General features: G+C 45.0%; 1 long non-coding RNA gene and 1 pseudogene across 1 annotated transcript; both read right to left on the bottom strand.

Moving 5' to 3' along the window:
* Window positions 1-195: 195 nt before the first annotated feature.
* LOC144173348 (very long chain fatty acid elongase AAEL008004 pseudogene) lies at window positions 196-1,244 on the bottom strand (annotated as a pseudogene).
* Window positions 1,245-6,033: 4,789 nt separating this feature from the next.
* Window positions 6,034-12,130, bottom strand: LOC144173347 (uncharacterized). The gene is made up of 3 exons (XR_013323228.1): window positions 11,972-12,130; window positions 9,187-9,256; window positions 6,034-6,137 (listed from the first exon to the last, which is right to left on the bottom strand). It is a non-coding gene; the product is annotated as an uncharacterized LOC144173347 (long non-coding RNA).
* Between the last annotated feature and the right edge of the window lie 1,613 nt (window positions 12,131-13,743).

Here is a 13,743-nt window from a genome sequence, read left to right as displayed (position 1 = left end):
ACTTGATGAGCCTTCCCTTGATGAAATTGATGAGCCTTCCCTGCCCTATTGTGTACTAAACATTGTGGTGCGCTACAAGTTGTGCCTTAGAGAGAAAACATGCTTGGAACTAAGGGCGTGATGACTACCATGAGAGGGCAAGATTTAGGCGGCATTTTAAAAAAAAAAGTGCCTTTCGTTTTGTTTCACTTGCAATAGCTTCCCCTGAGAATTGCCATAAATGCGTCTAGCAAAAACCCAATGGCAGTATCACAACAAGCTCAGTTTCCCACTAACTTTACCTTTCGAGCTCTCAATCTCGTTTTGAGCTACAAGTAACGTGCTAACGTCACAACAGTGTCGTGTCTAGGCTTTCTTCTTGCCATTCACAGCAGCCACTTTATGGGCCACAACTTCTTGCGCTGTCTTGTGACCCGCAGGCTCAATGTACGTCTTCTTGTAGAAGTTCACGAAGAGGCCGAGCACAAGAGTGGTTTGCGCAACGCCCATCAATATCAGGTAGCGGGGATACCCACAGTCGACGAACAGTGGTATGGACATGTGCAGCACAATGGCCACAAACTGCACAATTTGAAGGGTGGTCAGGTACTTCTTCCACCAGAGGTGCTTGCGGACCTTCGGTCCCATGTTGGCCAGGAGGTAATAAGTGTACATTACCACATGCACAAAGCAGTTAAGGATCAGACCGAAGGCTGTTTGCCCCTCGGGCGCGAACAGCACAAAGAACCACAAGTTCAGCGCCACTATAACATGGTGGATGACGTGTAGGTGCGTAATCTGGTTGAACTTCTTGCGGAGCACAAAGAACACTGTGTCCAGAAAGTCCGCGTAGCGCAGCACCACGTACGCCCAGCCAGTCCTGTAAAGCTCGGCCAAACCACCGTCCACGCGGCCTGTGATACCCTGGCACCAGAAGCTGTAGCTTCCTCCGGGAAGGTACGTGGATGAGAGCAGTAACATGCAGAACCTAGCATTGGCGAGCACCATGACGAGGTTGTATGCGCGTACCAGGCCGTCTATGCGGAACGGCTCGCGGTCTTTCATCCACCGCGGGCCGGCTACTTTGACGAAGTACAGGTATATAACGACGAGGGGGAAGACGAACAGTGGATTCGTGACGAGGAAGTAATCTCGCGTCCGAGGATCACCCAGTTGCTGCAGGTTGGCCAGAAAGTAGATGGGATTGTCTGCGAACGACTGGTTGCTCACCGCCGCATCCGTGTGTGTCACCATCTTTCCCTGCATTTTTTCTGGAGTACAAGATGGAGAAAGTACAAAGGGTGAAAATAGATAGGGTGCCTGAAAGTCATTTAATTTATTCAGAGGGCTTCTGAGTAAGAGAAGATGAATAAACGGAGCAAGACGGCGTTGAGCTTGAATGCACAGCGTGTGAAAATAACGGCAGTAGGGCGAAACACATGTTTTATTAATAGACTACCGGTAGTACTCGCCGATGCCCCTGGTGGGCCAGTACAATAGTGGGTGCAACGCATATTGAGTACACTGCAAGTCGTGAAATTTGTCACTAAATTCAGATTCAGCGTAGGCATCGCTTGGAGATTACCCTTAAATGCGTTTGCGTACGTTGGTAAGCGTTACACATATGAGAAAACCCGTTTTATAACGGATCTGCGACATGACCAATGTTTTAGAAAGAAGCAGTTTAGTATTTTGACAGCAAAGTAGCATCCCGATTCAACACCCCCCCCCCTCCCACCCATTGGCTTTACCATGTATGACATCCGTAGCCGCAAGTAGACATAATCCGGTTTGCAATAAAACTTTGCAACTTTGTGGCGAATGCTCTTAAGGTATCACTATATACGGCTGCCACTTTTTGTCACGTCCACAGCGGTGCAGTATCACGTTATACTCCCATACATTTTTTGATGTTCTCACATCAAAACTTGTGAGGTTTCACGCCTCCTTGAAGTGCGAGGCCTTCCATAACAAGGACCTCAAGTCAAAAGTAGGGAAAGGAGATGAGTAGCGGCGCAACAAGTTAAAGGGAGAGAGAGTGAGAGAACCACTTTATTCATGACTAGGCCACGAAAGCAGTGTTCCGCGACCTGTTGATTCCTGGAGACAAGAGTGGTTCGAACCTCAAATGTCGAACTCTCTAGGGCCTGCTCCCAGTGGCTGGATGCGAAAAATGGAGGGAAGATGGAGTGCGGGCGCTCGCTCGCTCATGGTCTGCCATTGGGGTAATGGGCGTCTAAGAGAGGGAGCAGAGGAAAACTTAAGCAATGCGAAAGCGTAAATGGGTCGTCAATAAATCGTGTAGGGCTGCAAGAAGACGAAACCCTTCGAGGCCTCAGGGCGGAAGCAAAGCATCTGAGACTTTAAATTGTATAAGTATTCTTTTGAATTCAAAACGCTACCCATGTTGTTGTAGTCGAATATTTCAATGTGTATGCGTCGGGGTACGAGATGGTTAACGCGTTTTCTGTTGGGATCAGTTGTCTCTCGAGGACACAGCGATCTTGCCCAGTGAACTACACATAGGCTGACACCCATAGATTTCATATTGTATATGCATGTACCCGCGGTTGCGATATTGCCGATCACTGGATATGGTAGCGACAACAAAGCCATCGTGACAGTCTTTACTAAATGAGTCAGTTCACAACCCCGTTGGTCATGTACATTCGCAGGGCGGAAAGACGTTAAAAGTTATCCAGAGTTACCCATGGACCTTTAGTGAACTCATGCGCCCTATTAGTAATCACCTACTGAAATGTGAAAATTCAAGGTCCTGCAGTGTGAACTTGGCATTCATATTACATCTTACCCATGTTAACTTCCTCAGGATTGCAATTTCAAAAATGTCCCTCGCCCTTTTACATGATAGGGAAAAATCCTGAAGTTCGTTTAAACAGTGAAGCTGTTCCTGGTCGAGGATTTCATGGAACTAAATCTGGTAATGCTGTCGCAGTGATGTGGAGAGGGCAGAGCCAAGAGAGGAGGAGAGAGAGCAAGCGACAAGCGCACATGCACCAAATGAAAACAATACGTGAACGAGACGTGTTACAGGCAAACGTTTCTAAACTACTGAGCAAAAAGAAAATAGCTTTACATATTTGATGAGTCATAGGCGGAGACTACGGGGGAGCTCGGAGATCCGAGCTCTCTCCGGCGTGTTACTCGGAGGGGGCTCTGCCTCCTCGCCCGCCCCCGAGCAATGCCGATCCCTGCCCGCCCCCTCTATTCCTCCAAGTGTCATTACCATTGACATTTCTTTAGAGCTGCCTCTACCTCTCCATATAAAATTTGAGGCTAAAAGCTACTTCATCATTGAATAGGGGCAGACGTAGACGGCTTACTTTCATACATACATTTATGCCCTCGAATTCTTACCATAAGAGGACCAGCGCACTAGAAGTATGTATGTATGTATGTATGTATGTATGTATGTATGTATGTATGTATGTATGTATGTATGTATGTATGTATGTATGTATGTATGTGTATGTCTGTATGTATGTGTGTATGTATGTATGTATGTAAATGATGGTGGATACATTCTATGATCACCATCATCACGGGCTGAAACTCAAGGGGGGGCGAACCCTTCCGGAAAAAAGAAAATTCTCCGCCTGTAATTTGAGTCAGGAGATCAATACAGAAGCACTATTTTATTTGTTCTTTTGATTAGAAATACATTTATCTGATATCAAATACAAATATACGCCGCGAAAAAACAAAAGCTCTCGCGGCGCCCCCTGTGGACCATGTTTGAAGTTCAAAAGTAACAAAAGGTTTCAGTAGATGGCATGAGTAGTAGAAAACGGCAAAAATAAATTTCGCATGAATGAAAATCAATCTGCTTGCTTTGAGAAATTCTATGAAACTTAGCCTTGCTACCAGGGAATGCCAGGCAGCTTTGCCGTTAGCACCAGCGTTAACGAGGATGTCAATCAAGCTGAGCTGTGTGTTCTTTCAGAATTGGTATTGGTAAAATTTGTAATTAAAACCAGTTGCATATATCAACGGTGTGATCACACATTGCGGAATCTGTAAGGCACGTATTTGACCCCAAATCTTGATTCTCCCACCAATGGTAGACTAAGGGGAAATGTAGTAAAACAGCTTTTAGACATTCGTATGGCTTACCTATATTAGTAAGGATGCGTCTAATCTTACCGCAGCCGTGAGAATTACCTCCGGGAGATTCTCACGGCAGTTTTCATAAAAGCTGGCTGGCCTAACATTTGATGAATAGTATTACGCCCCAAGGTAACCTAACGTAACATAACCTCAGTGAACCTAAGGTGACCTCATCGAACTCGTCATAACTTACCCAAATCCAACCCAAGTGCAACAACCCTAATCTAACACAGCCCACCGACACAAAACACAACCTATATAAAACGAAATTCAACTCATTCTATAAGTGCTGTGTGTTGACCTCTTGATATAGTAGAAACCACAGTAAAAAAAACATTAATAAAATCGTGATTACCGAAACAATTTGAAAGCTAAAAAAAACATCGCAATGCTGGACTTGAACCTAAATCTTCTCGTTTAAAACCAAGTACTGCACTACAGCGCTATAGGGGCAACTGGAAACACGGCTTTTTAGGGAATATTTATCTCATAGAATCCCCGGGTTCCGTTCGTAGCCAATGAGAGGCGACTGCCGTGAGACATTTTTGATGGTAATTCTCATTTTGGCGTGATAATAGACACTACCTATAAGAAAAACCCGTTCAATATCTTTAAATCCGGCCATATTCAGCTACTAGAGCATAATAAGAATGTATCCTTGAATTGTAAGCCTCCAGGACCAGAATCTCGTTACGCGTTGATTTCAGACGTTATGACTCATCTCTGTCAGGAGCAATATTAGAAGTCTTCCTCGCGCGTTTTTTCGAATGTAAAGCAGTTAAAATTTTTTGTGCATATGAATGACCGAAATTTATCACCAAAAACCAATTCGATATGTCAGCGAGCGGAATATATACAAAGCAATGTATAAAAGCACCCATCTTTCAAAAATGCACATTTATGCCGAAGAGATTGTTTAAGAAAAAACTCAGAAACTGCTTATTAGGAATCTGTGCGGACTACATATATTATCAAAAAACCACACCGATATCTCCACGGGTGAGCGAGGTAATCATAGATCAGCGAAAACACAGCTTTCCCTTTTAACTTCTGTAGGGAAGCAATTCCCAAAGTTTCAGCTTTGGTGAGCCCGTACGCCATGATTGAAATGTAGTCCAGAAATTTAAATTTTCCCGGTCGAGCAGTTCCAGCTAGGCTTTGATGAGTCAGTCAGTCAGTGGCTCGGGCACTTTTCTTTATACGCAGAAATTTCGTTGCAGGTGCAACTACATAGGTTAAGCAGGGCTTTAAAAATGCTGTCTTCTTTACTCAAAGGGCAAAACTTAACAAAACAGCCTAAAGGAGACACTACTGTACGTCGTCAAGATACGCCCTGAGTTATTGTTGCGGTGAAATTAGCGTTTCTTGCACGCCAAATACAGACCAAACGTAATGAAACGTAAATGCTGCAGGAATATTTAAAAAAAGAAGCTGTATTGTCGTACAAAACCTTGCGAGGATAAAAGAACCTAATTAAATATTTACACAGTTATTGTGTTTTAGAAATCGTTCGTCCCAATTACTCACCAGATAGCCAACATCTATTCACGATTACTTTTAGGAGCCGGGAGTGGGTTACGGGAGGTAAAAATACTGGTTGCCGTTCCCTGTGTTTCGGTAATCGTTCCATTCGTGATTCTGAAAGTGTTATCGACAATAACTCTCGTCCTTAAAAGGCCCCAAGCACGGGGGAAAGGTTCATCAAAGCTGCACACTTTGTCCTGTGCAAAAAATATGAGCCATAAGAACTGTGCGATATTACAAATATATGAAAGTGAAAAAGTCAACATTTCCGCTACACTGGAAAGGAATATGTAGACGCTTGTGCACTGTCTTAGCTAAAACATTAGCGTAAATCAAGCTTTCTCTTTTGTGCAAACACAGTAGTAGGAATAAAAACTAGATTATGATGCTGGTGAATCTTACTTGGATAACAAGGCTCGACTGAATATCAAGACAGACACGAGCGCTCCTTTGGGAGGGAATGTCGGGCTGCCTGTCGAACCAGCAGGATGAAATATTGCCTGGGCCTGCAACGTAGCATAGACGAGAGTCGGTAGCAGCTATGAACAGCAGCCTTCATCTTTCGTGGAGGCGATATCGTCGCCAGGAGGTAATAAATTTATGCAGTCACCTGCTGGGTTTCGCGTAACCTCTCCACATGCGTCTTTTCTTGGAGGCAGCTTGTCGTTTCCCAGTAATGCGCTAGCGTCATGTATTTACAGACATCAGCTGTTTGTTTGCGAAGGAAACGATGGCAGTCATAATGGCAGACTTTTTGTACATCGAGGTATCACGCGGCAACAGCTCGTTGCAACGGCGCAGGAAGGATTTAGTAGGGGTATGGCGCACGCTTTCGACGCTAAAAAAGAGAACAAAAGCAAATAAGCAAGTCATAAATAGAAATAAAAACCGATACGAGGTTAGAAAGCAACCTCAGAATGCAGTGTCCGCCCGTAATTCGTCTTTCCTTTTCTGCTTTTGTTTTTTGTAAGAGTTATTGTAAAAAAGTGTAATTCTCATGGTCGGAATAGACGCGAAAACTACGTACAGTAATTTAATATGTGTATAGAGCGAAACTCATCTATTGGTCTTACGCATACAAAGAAGTCACCCGTTAGCCCCCTGCATTGGAGGTAAATATGGGTGGCCGAATTAGCCTCCGCGTTGGCGCCAGAAATTTGAAGCACTGTTCGCTTGTTAGGGGCTGCATCCACCAGCCATAAAGGTAGCTCTGCCTTGGACATATTATGAAACATTTTTTACTTCCTAGATTAGTACCAGCCCCTGTACTGCCTTTCATTTTTCTTTCGTCATCGTCCCTGCGCTCTTTTTCCTTTTGTATCATGCAGCCAGCTAGCCCAAACACAGGCTTTAGTTCGATTTTTCCCCATTTAGAGGTAAGTTTTCATGAATAAGTTGTGTAATAAAATTAAACGTTAGTAAAGTTCAGTTTCAATATCCTAGGCGACACGCTAGTAAACTAGAGGGGGCCGATGCATGTACAAAGCGCCGCGATTTAGAACTGCAGTTTCGTAACTGGTATACAGTAGGCCCTCGTTACGAAAAACTAGGCTATGAAGAATTTCAGAAGAACAAGTCTTTTGCACTTTTAGGACACGCGGAATGCAAATACAGTCTGCTTAAGACAGACTTTTGATGCTACGAACAAATTTTCACAGTGCCTTCAAGTTCGTCGTTAAGGGAGTTGACTAGATGTTCAAGGACTGTGGTTGCAGCGCGCTCCTAGCGCAAAGTTTGCCACACATAAGTAAGGAGCGGTGGCACTTCGTTGATGACAAATGAAGTTGGTAGCTTCGTCCTTCCTCTGCAGCTGCACAGAGTAAAAAGAAGAATTTTCTTAAAGGGACAGAATCCAGCTCTTTTGGCCTATGAATACACGAACCACTCGTAGAATGAAATCTATTGTCCTTTGCAAGTTGTCATTACATGCGCTGCACAAAAATCTAACAAACATTCATGGTGTAAGCAGTGTTGATCACAACTACCGAGTTAAAAAATGATTACGACGAAGATGACAAAATTCGGATAAAGTATGAACGGTCAGCATACCCAGGCCCATAGCAACAGGCACGTGGCAATAATTAGAACAGTCGCAGTCTTTCAGTACCCCTGGCTGTAGCAATATTTTTCGAAGCGAAGCTTTCTATGCCTTACTGATTGCGTCTGTCGTCACGCAAAATGCACTGCAGAAAAGCCATTTACACAATGGCTTTCATAAAGCAATGATGATGATAAGCGAACTCACATGAAGCGCCACAAGAACAAATCGCTTCCCGTGGTCGGAATCGAACCTGAGACCCTCGCGTTATAGAAGCGACGTCTTTCCGACTGCGCCATTTCGACACCGTCGAAGCAGTTTAGGTTTTGGTCTTTGACTTTGACACAGGTTTCCAGGGAGAAACCTTCGTGTTTAACCGTCTTTTTAAGGGGCTTTGATTTTTTGCAACTGCTTTTTGTGAAATGTGCATCATGGTGAGGTATTGCCGGCAATCATTTCCAATTAATGATGCTTTACGCATAATTTAAAGAGCCTGTAGATGCACATTGCTATTTCGTCGTGCAGTGCTAGGGTATACAGCTAGTGCATCTCTCGGAGGTGGCCCATCACTCCCGGCTACTTTGTTTGTTATGTGACCAATGATACCCTCTGAAAGTCATTTTAAACATGCTGAAAGGTGTTAATTCTGCGTGAACAATGTCTATAGGTCTCTCTTTCTCTGAGCACGGACATGTTTGTATGTGGGTTTGCGTGCGTGCGTGCGTGTGCCTTTAGGACAAACCTAATCAGTTCGCAAGTTCACGATGCCGAACGCTAAACCTCTCAATTTGCTTAAGAGGAGGTAATCTCCGTCGTGATTCGCGGTCGCTAAACAGGCATAACTGCGGGTACCATTTGCTGTTGCGCTTGGTGGTAATCCCTTCTTCAAATTTGGTCTTGGTGCTAAGCGTCGTCGTAAAACTCTGTTTCCATTCTTTGCGCTACAAACAAAGTTTAAAGTATGGCTGCGGGATTCTCTATACGAAGATTATTGTTTGTTATCAAGTCCAGAGGGCAGAAAAAACGGAGATGGGGGCTTGTGTGTTTTGGAGTGAATGTAAAGTGCCGTATTAAAAAAAAACTTGTACCATTGCTGTTTCAGACCTGTGCTTTCATGCTCAAACATAGCACCCACGACTGCGGGTATTGGCGAAAAGGGCAAAACTATTCTTTAGGTAGATTTGGAGAGCTGCGGCCATAAGTCCTCTACACAAATACGCAAACATAGCCACACGCCTATGACAGGGAAGTAACTATAAATTGATCGAAAGTCAGCGACAGAGTCCATCAACGCTGGCTTGTTGGCTTGATAACTCGGAAGGTCTATTTTCGCTTTTCATGCACTTGATGACTTATACGGGGCTGCCAGTTTTCCAGTTTTACGTTAGCACTCCAAGTGAGATACAACCGGAGCTAAACCAAAGACAGCTCCATGGTGGAACGAGAGTACACGTTGATAAAAACACGATTTCAGAAAGAACAGCCCTGCTTACTGGCGTTGCTGCTGATTTACTCACCGGCTAGCAGATTCTTCCACGCTCTCGATGGTGGCCCCTGAACTTCTGATGCTCGCCAGATATAGTGAACCTGCTTGTGCGAACAAGGAGGAGAAAAAACTGGTTGCGAAAAGACAGTTTCGAAAACAAACAAGGTGCGGTTCGTAAAAGCGCCCCTCGCCTATCTCACATCCCGCCCTAGCAAGGATGGGATATAATAAGCAATAAACTGCACCGATATTGGCGGATGGACGTCACTGAATTGCAATTTCAGGGTGGATACACATTTCCCACGGCCCAGTTGGCAGCTCGCAGCACTCGCGAAAGACGTAAACGTGTGCTGCTTTTACGAAACGTCGGCACAATAATGTCAGGCAAGTGGCCAGCTTAACTCCCCTGAATCAGAGAATGGTTATCGCCAAGAACTGATTTAGCACCAGTTAGCTAACCTGATCGGCGAGCCGTCTGTGGCAGGGCGTGCTGAGCGACCAAACCAAGGCAAAAAAGAAAGCAGGGCAGGTAATGAGTAATCAACATCAACATCATCATCAACATCATTTCGCGTGTGTCCTCTGCAGGGCGAAGGCTCCTCCCAAAGATCTTAAGTTACGTCGATCGCCTGCCGCCTCTTTTTCGTTCACCAATTTTTTATAGTTCATACCTCTATCGAGCCTTTTCCCCACCCCGGTTGTGTCTACGGTTACTTGACAGCCACTCCGTTAAACGAATGGTCCACATTTTGTCCCTCGTGTGCTGGAATTTGTACTAGAATATCTTCGACACGAGTCTGTTCCTTTATACACGTAGCTGTTTTGTTATCCCTAAATGCAACTCCTAGTACTCTCCTTTCTATAACCCGTTGGGTCGCTGTGCATTTTCTTTAAAGTTGCTTATTGAGACCCCAAGTTTCGGCCACATACGGCATTTCCAAAAGAAGGTATTGGCTGTACAGCATCTTTTTGAGCGACCGAGGAAGCATATTGTTCAGGACATCATAATTTCTGCTGAATGAAGTCCACCTCATACTGATTCTGCGGTGAACTTTCTTCTCATAATTGGGATCAGCACTTATGGCTTGCCGAAGGGTAGACGTAATCGCTCACTTTTTCTGATAGTTCGTTACCTACCTTGAAGGCGTGTTTCCTGGCATGTCTATTGCACATAACCTTTGATTTATTTGGCGTTTATTTTAACCCTCCATTCAAAGCTCCCACTCACAACTGACGTAACATTCTATGTAATGGCCGACTGGTTTTACTAAACAAGATAATGTCGTCTGCAAACCTAGGGTGACTCAGATATTCCCCATATAATGGTGCCCCTGTTTTCCTCCACTTTTTCTTTCTGAACAAACCCTCCAGACAGGCAGCAAATAATTGCAGAGATATTGTACCCCCTGGCCTGACAACCCTCCGTCCAGAAAATGCGGGCGTTTTATTTTTATTCAACAGTGTACTTCCCGTGCATCCGTCATATAGTGTGTCTTTCAACAGCGCACTGTATGGCGTGTTGAATCCAACATCACCTAGCACCCTAATTAGTGCTGAAGTACGTAGTGACTCAAATGCTTTTTCATAGCCCATAGACGCCCTGCACAATGTTTTATTATACTCTGGCTGCTTACAAATTATCTGGTTAATCGCAAGAATATTATCTAGGTCGATAAACATTTTCTAAAGCGGGCCTGTTGTCTTGGCCGCTGAAAGGTTAAGGTCGTGCACATACGATTGAGAATTACTTTTGTGAATACTTGTAGGTAACAGACAGGAAGCTAGTGGGTCTGTAATTTCTAAAGCCCTTTTCGCAACCAGTTTTTTCTCCTCCTTGTTCGCACAAGCAGGTTCACTATATCTGGCCAGCATCAGAACTTCTGGTGTCACCATCGAGAGCATGGGGGAATCTGCTAGCCGGTGAGTAAATAAGCAGCAACGCCAGTAAGCAGGACTGTTCTTTCTGAAATCGTGTCTTTTTTGTGTAGAAGAACTACATTTGCGTTTTGTCACGCCTTTGGCCCTGTTTCAGTCCTGAGGCACTTTGAAAATAGTTCTGAAAGCTTGGCTAACACTATATCTCTACCAAGGCACAATACATTGGTTCTACTTCCGTCATCTCCTGCAGCTTTGCCCTCCTTCATTGCTTTGAGCGCGATTGCCGCCTCATCTGTCGTTACAGGCGGCACGTTCCCGACATCAGTAATCGCAAAACGGGTTTCTACATTTGGGTCAGAAGAGAAGAATTTTGCATAAAATTCCTATGCTGTTTTCAGTGACGCATCCAAGATGGTTAAAAAACGGTTTAATCGATGGCATGGAAGAAACATATCTGAGGAGGAATAAACTGCAAACAACTGCGAAAAGTCGAGCCTTTCTCATTGTTTTGCACCCATGAGTGCAAAACAGCCTTTAGTAAAACTATAAATGCCCACAACGATGTGGAGCTGCATTTCAGTGTCGCGACTTCAAGATCCCGCTTGAGATGTTTTCAGTGTTTTCCTTTACTTCGGCTGCGTTTCCTTGGACTGTTATGGATTAGTACTGCCATGCTTTTGTGAGAATACCGTCCAAATTCAGGATTCCTAAGCCGTGTTAAATTATTACTGAGAATAGGGCATTTTATTTAGGCTTTCACCGGTGCCGCCTACAAAAAAATAGTGTCAACTATACGCCTCTTCGTTATTAGTTAACTCAAAATGAAATTGCCATCGTGTCTACTGTAGGAGCGCATTTCAGTGTTCAATAGAACAATTTTTCACATCTTTAGTTTTCGTTACCTTCGCTAACAACAATAAAATGAAGCAAATTCTTACCGCTTGCTTCTCTTCAGCGTGTATTCATTCCCAATCGTCACAGCATGTTCTTGCAGAGCTTCGTCTGACAGTTCTCCGGAGCGTCCCCCGCGGTCAGCGCTCAGTGAGTGCTTTTCGCGAATAGTAGTACGCACATTTTATTTAGCGCCTTCGCTTACCGTGTTTCCCAACACCGGAAGGAACAGTTAGAAAAGAATCATTCAGTGCAGGTTCTTTTGTTTCTGCAAGCCGGCGTCGAATACGTGTATCTGGGTTTCATTCCCACGGCCCTCAGCTCTCTGCTTTTTTCCCGTCTTGCTTTTCCCTGAAGCCGGAACATGACATTGCAGACGAATAGCTCATCGGCTTTTTAACGTCCCACGGGACGCTGCAACAATTGGCGTGCGGTATAAGGTGTACCAGAAACGTCTGGTGGAACCGGCTCCTTGTATATGCATCTCGGAATGCCTTTTGGCGCTTAACAACCTGTTCACGCACAGCCAAGCACACGGCGTAATCGAACGTCGTAAAAGAACAAAAAAGAGCGACTAGCGGACGGACGATAACCAGTTCGGCAAGATGTGACTGCGAACTTTAACACATGCACCTTTTCGCAACTCAGAGTTCGTGGCGTAGTCTAGCAACAAAATTACTGGATGCGTCCAAATATGCTCACATGCTTTGAATTCGAAAGCCTTATCCCAATCGCAACTAGGTGAGTCGATCGTGAGCTTCTGACAGCAGCGGTCAATCGCCACTGGCGAGCACCCCTTAGTTGGTACGTGGGAAGTCTGGGTGAGCATGTTGATGTCGCAGCCAACCCGAATTCGGCGAATTGGTCGTGAACCTCTGACGGCTTCTGTAGTCTACATTGCCCAACCCCACTGAGTCGGTGCATGACAATCCCGAAAGCCACTCGGAACTCCGTTTGGAGTTACGAATTCTTCATTACCTATGGTGTGTGTCTCTGTAAGACGACGCATGGAGTGGCTGGGCCAGGACCGACCAGCGCGCTTTTTTTTCGGTTTCTTTATATAGCCCCATGAGCAGAAAAGAAAGGGAGAAGGGGTGACAGCAGGGGCTTGTTATAGTCACGCGTGGCGTGATAGCCATGCCAGTCACGTGCGATACCTGATATTAAAGCGTCACCCAACCCGCATCCCATTCCCGTGATGAAGCAGTAATGTATCGCTAGAGGAATCTATAATGCTTTTACAGCGAAGCTGTTAGTCCTCTGTTGGTCGGAGAAATTTTGTGTCGTAAAGAAAAAACTCTGGCAGTACCCATCAATCCTCGCCCAAGACTCCGAGCGCATGCTTCAGACTAATCAGGCGTGCAGCGTAGAGCTCAGCGGTGCCCTACAGTGGTGCCCTACATACACAACATTTCGCATCACCTGAAAAATGTCGCTGCGGGTGTGGCGTCGACGTTGTGTTTACGGCTAGGAACAAGCTTGGCAGAATCTGCGGAAGCGTTGCTAGGAGAATAGATGGATAGTGCAAAGATTCTGACGAATGCATAGTCAAGCACCGGGACCCGTATGTATACAGTGCAAGAAAGGTGTTGTGTACAACATTCCGTTGGGCTGCGGAAAGAAATACATCGGTCAAACTGGTCGCTGCTTAAATGTAAGACTGCGCGAGCATGAGAATTCCAAGAAAGGAGCGTCGAACTCGAATCTTGCACTAAATTGCAAAGCCTGCAAAGGGTGCCAACCAGCTTGCAGGAGTGCGACAGCAGAATATCCGCACAAAGATGACATGTGACGCCTTATAGTGGAAGATTGCAAGATA

The sequence above is a fragment of the Haemaphysalis longicornis genome, unplaced genomic scaffold (genome assembly GCF_048455015.1).
Source record: "Haemaphysalis longicornis isolate Haplotype H1 unplaced genomic scaffold, Haemaphysalis longicornis Haplotype H1 scaffold_3, whole genome shotgun sequence".
Taxonomy (NCBI): Eukaryota; Metazoa; Arthropoda; class Arachnida; order Ixodida; family Ixodidae; genus Haemaphysalis; species Haemaphysalis longicornis.
This window is presented reverse-complemented; position numbering and strand designations above follow the sequence as displayed.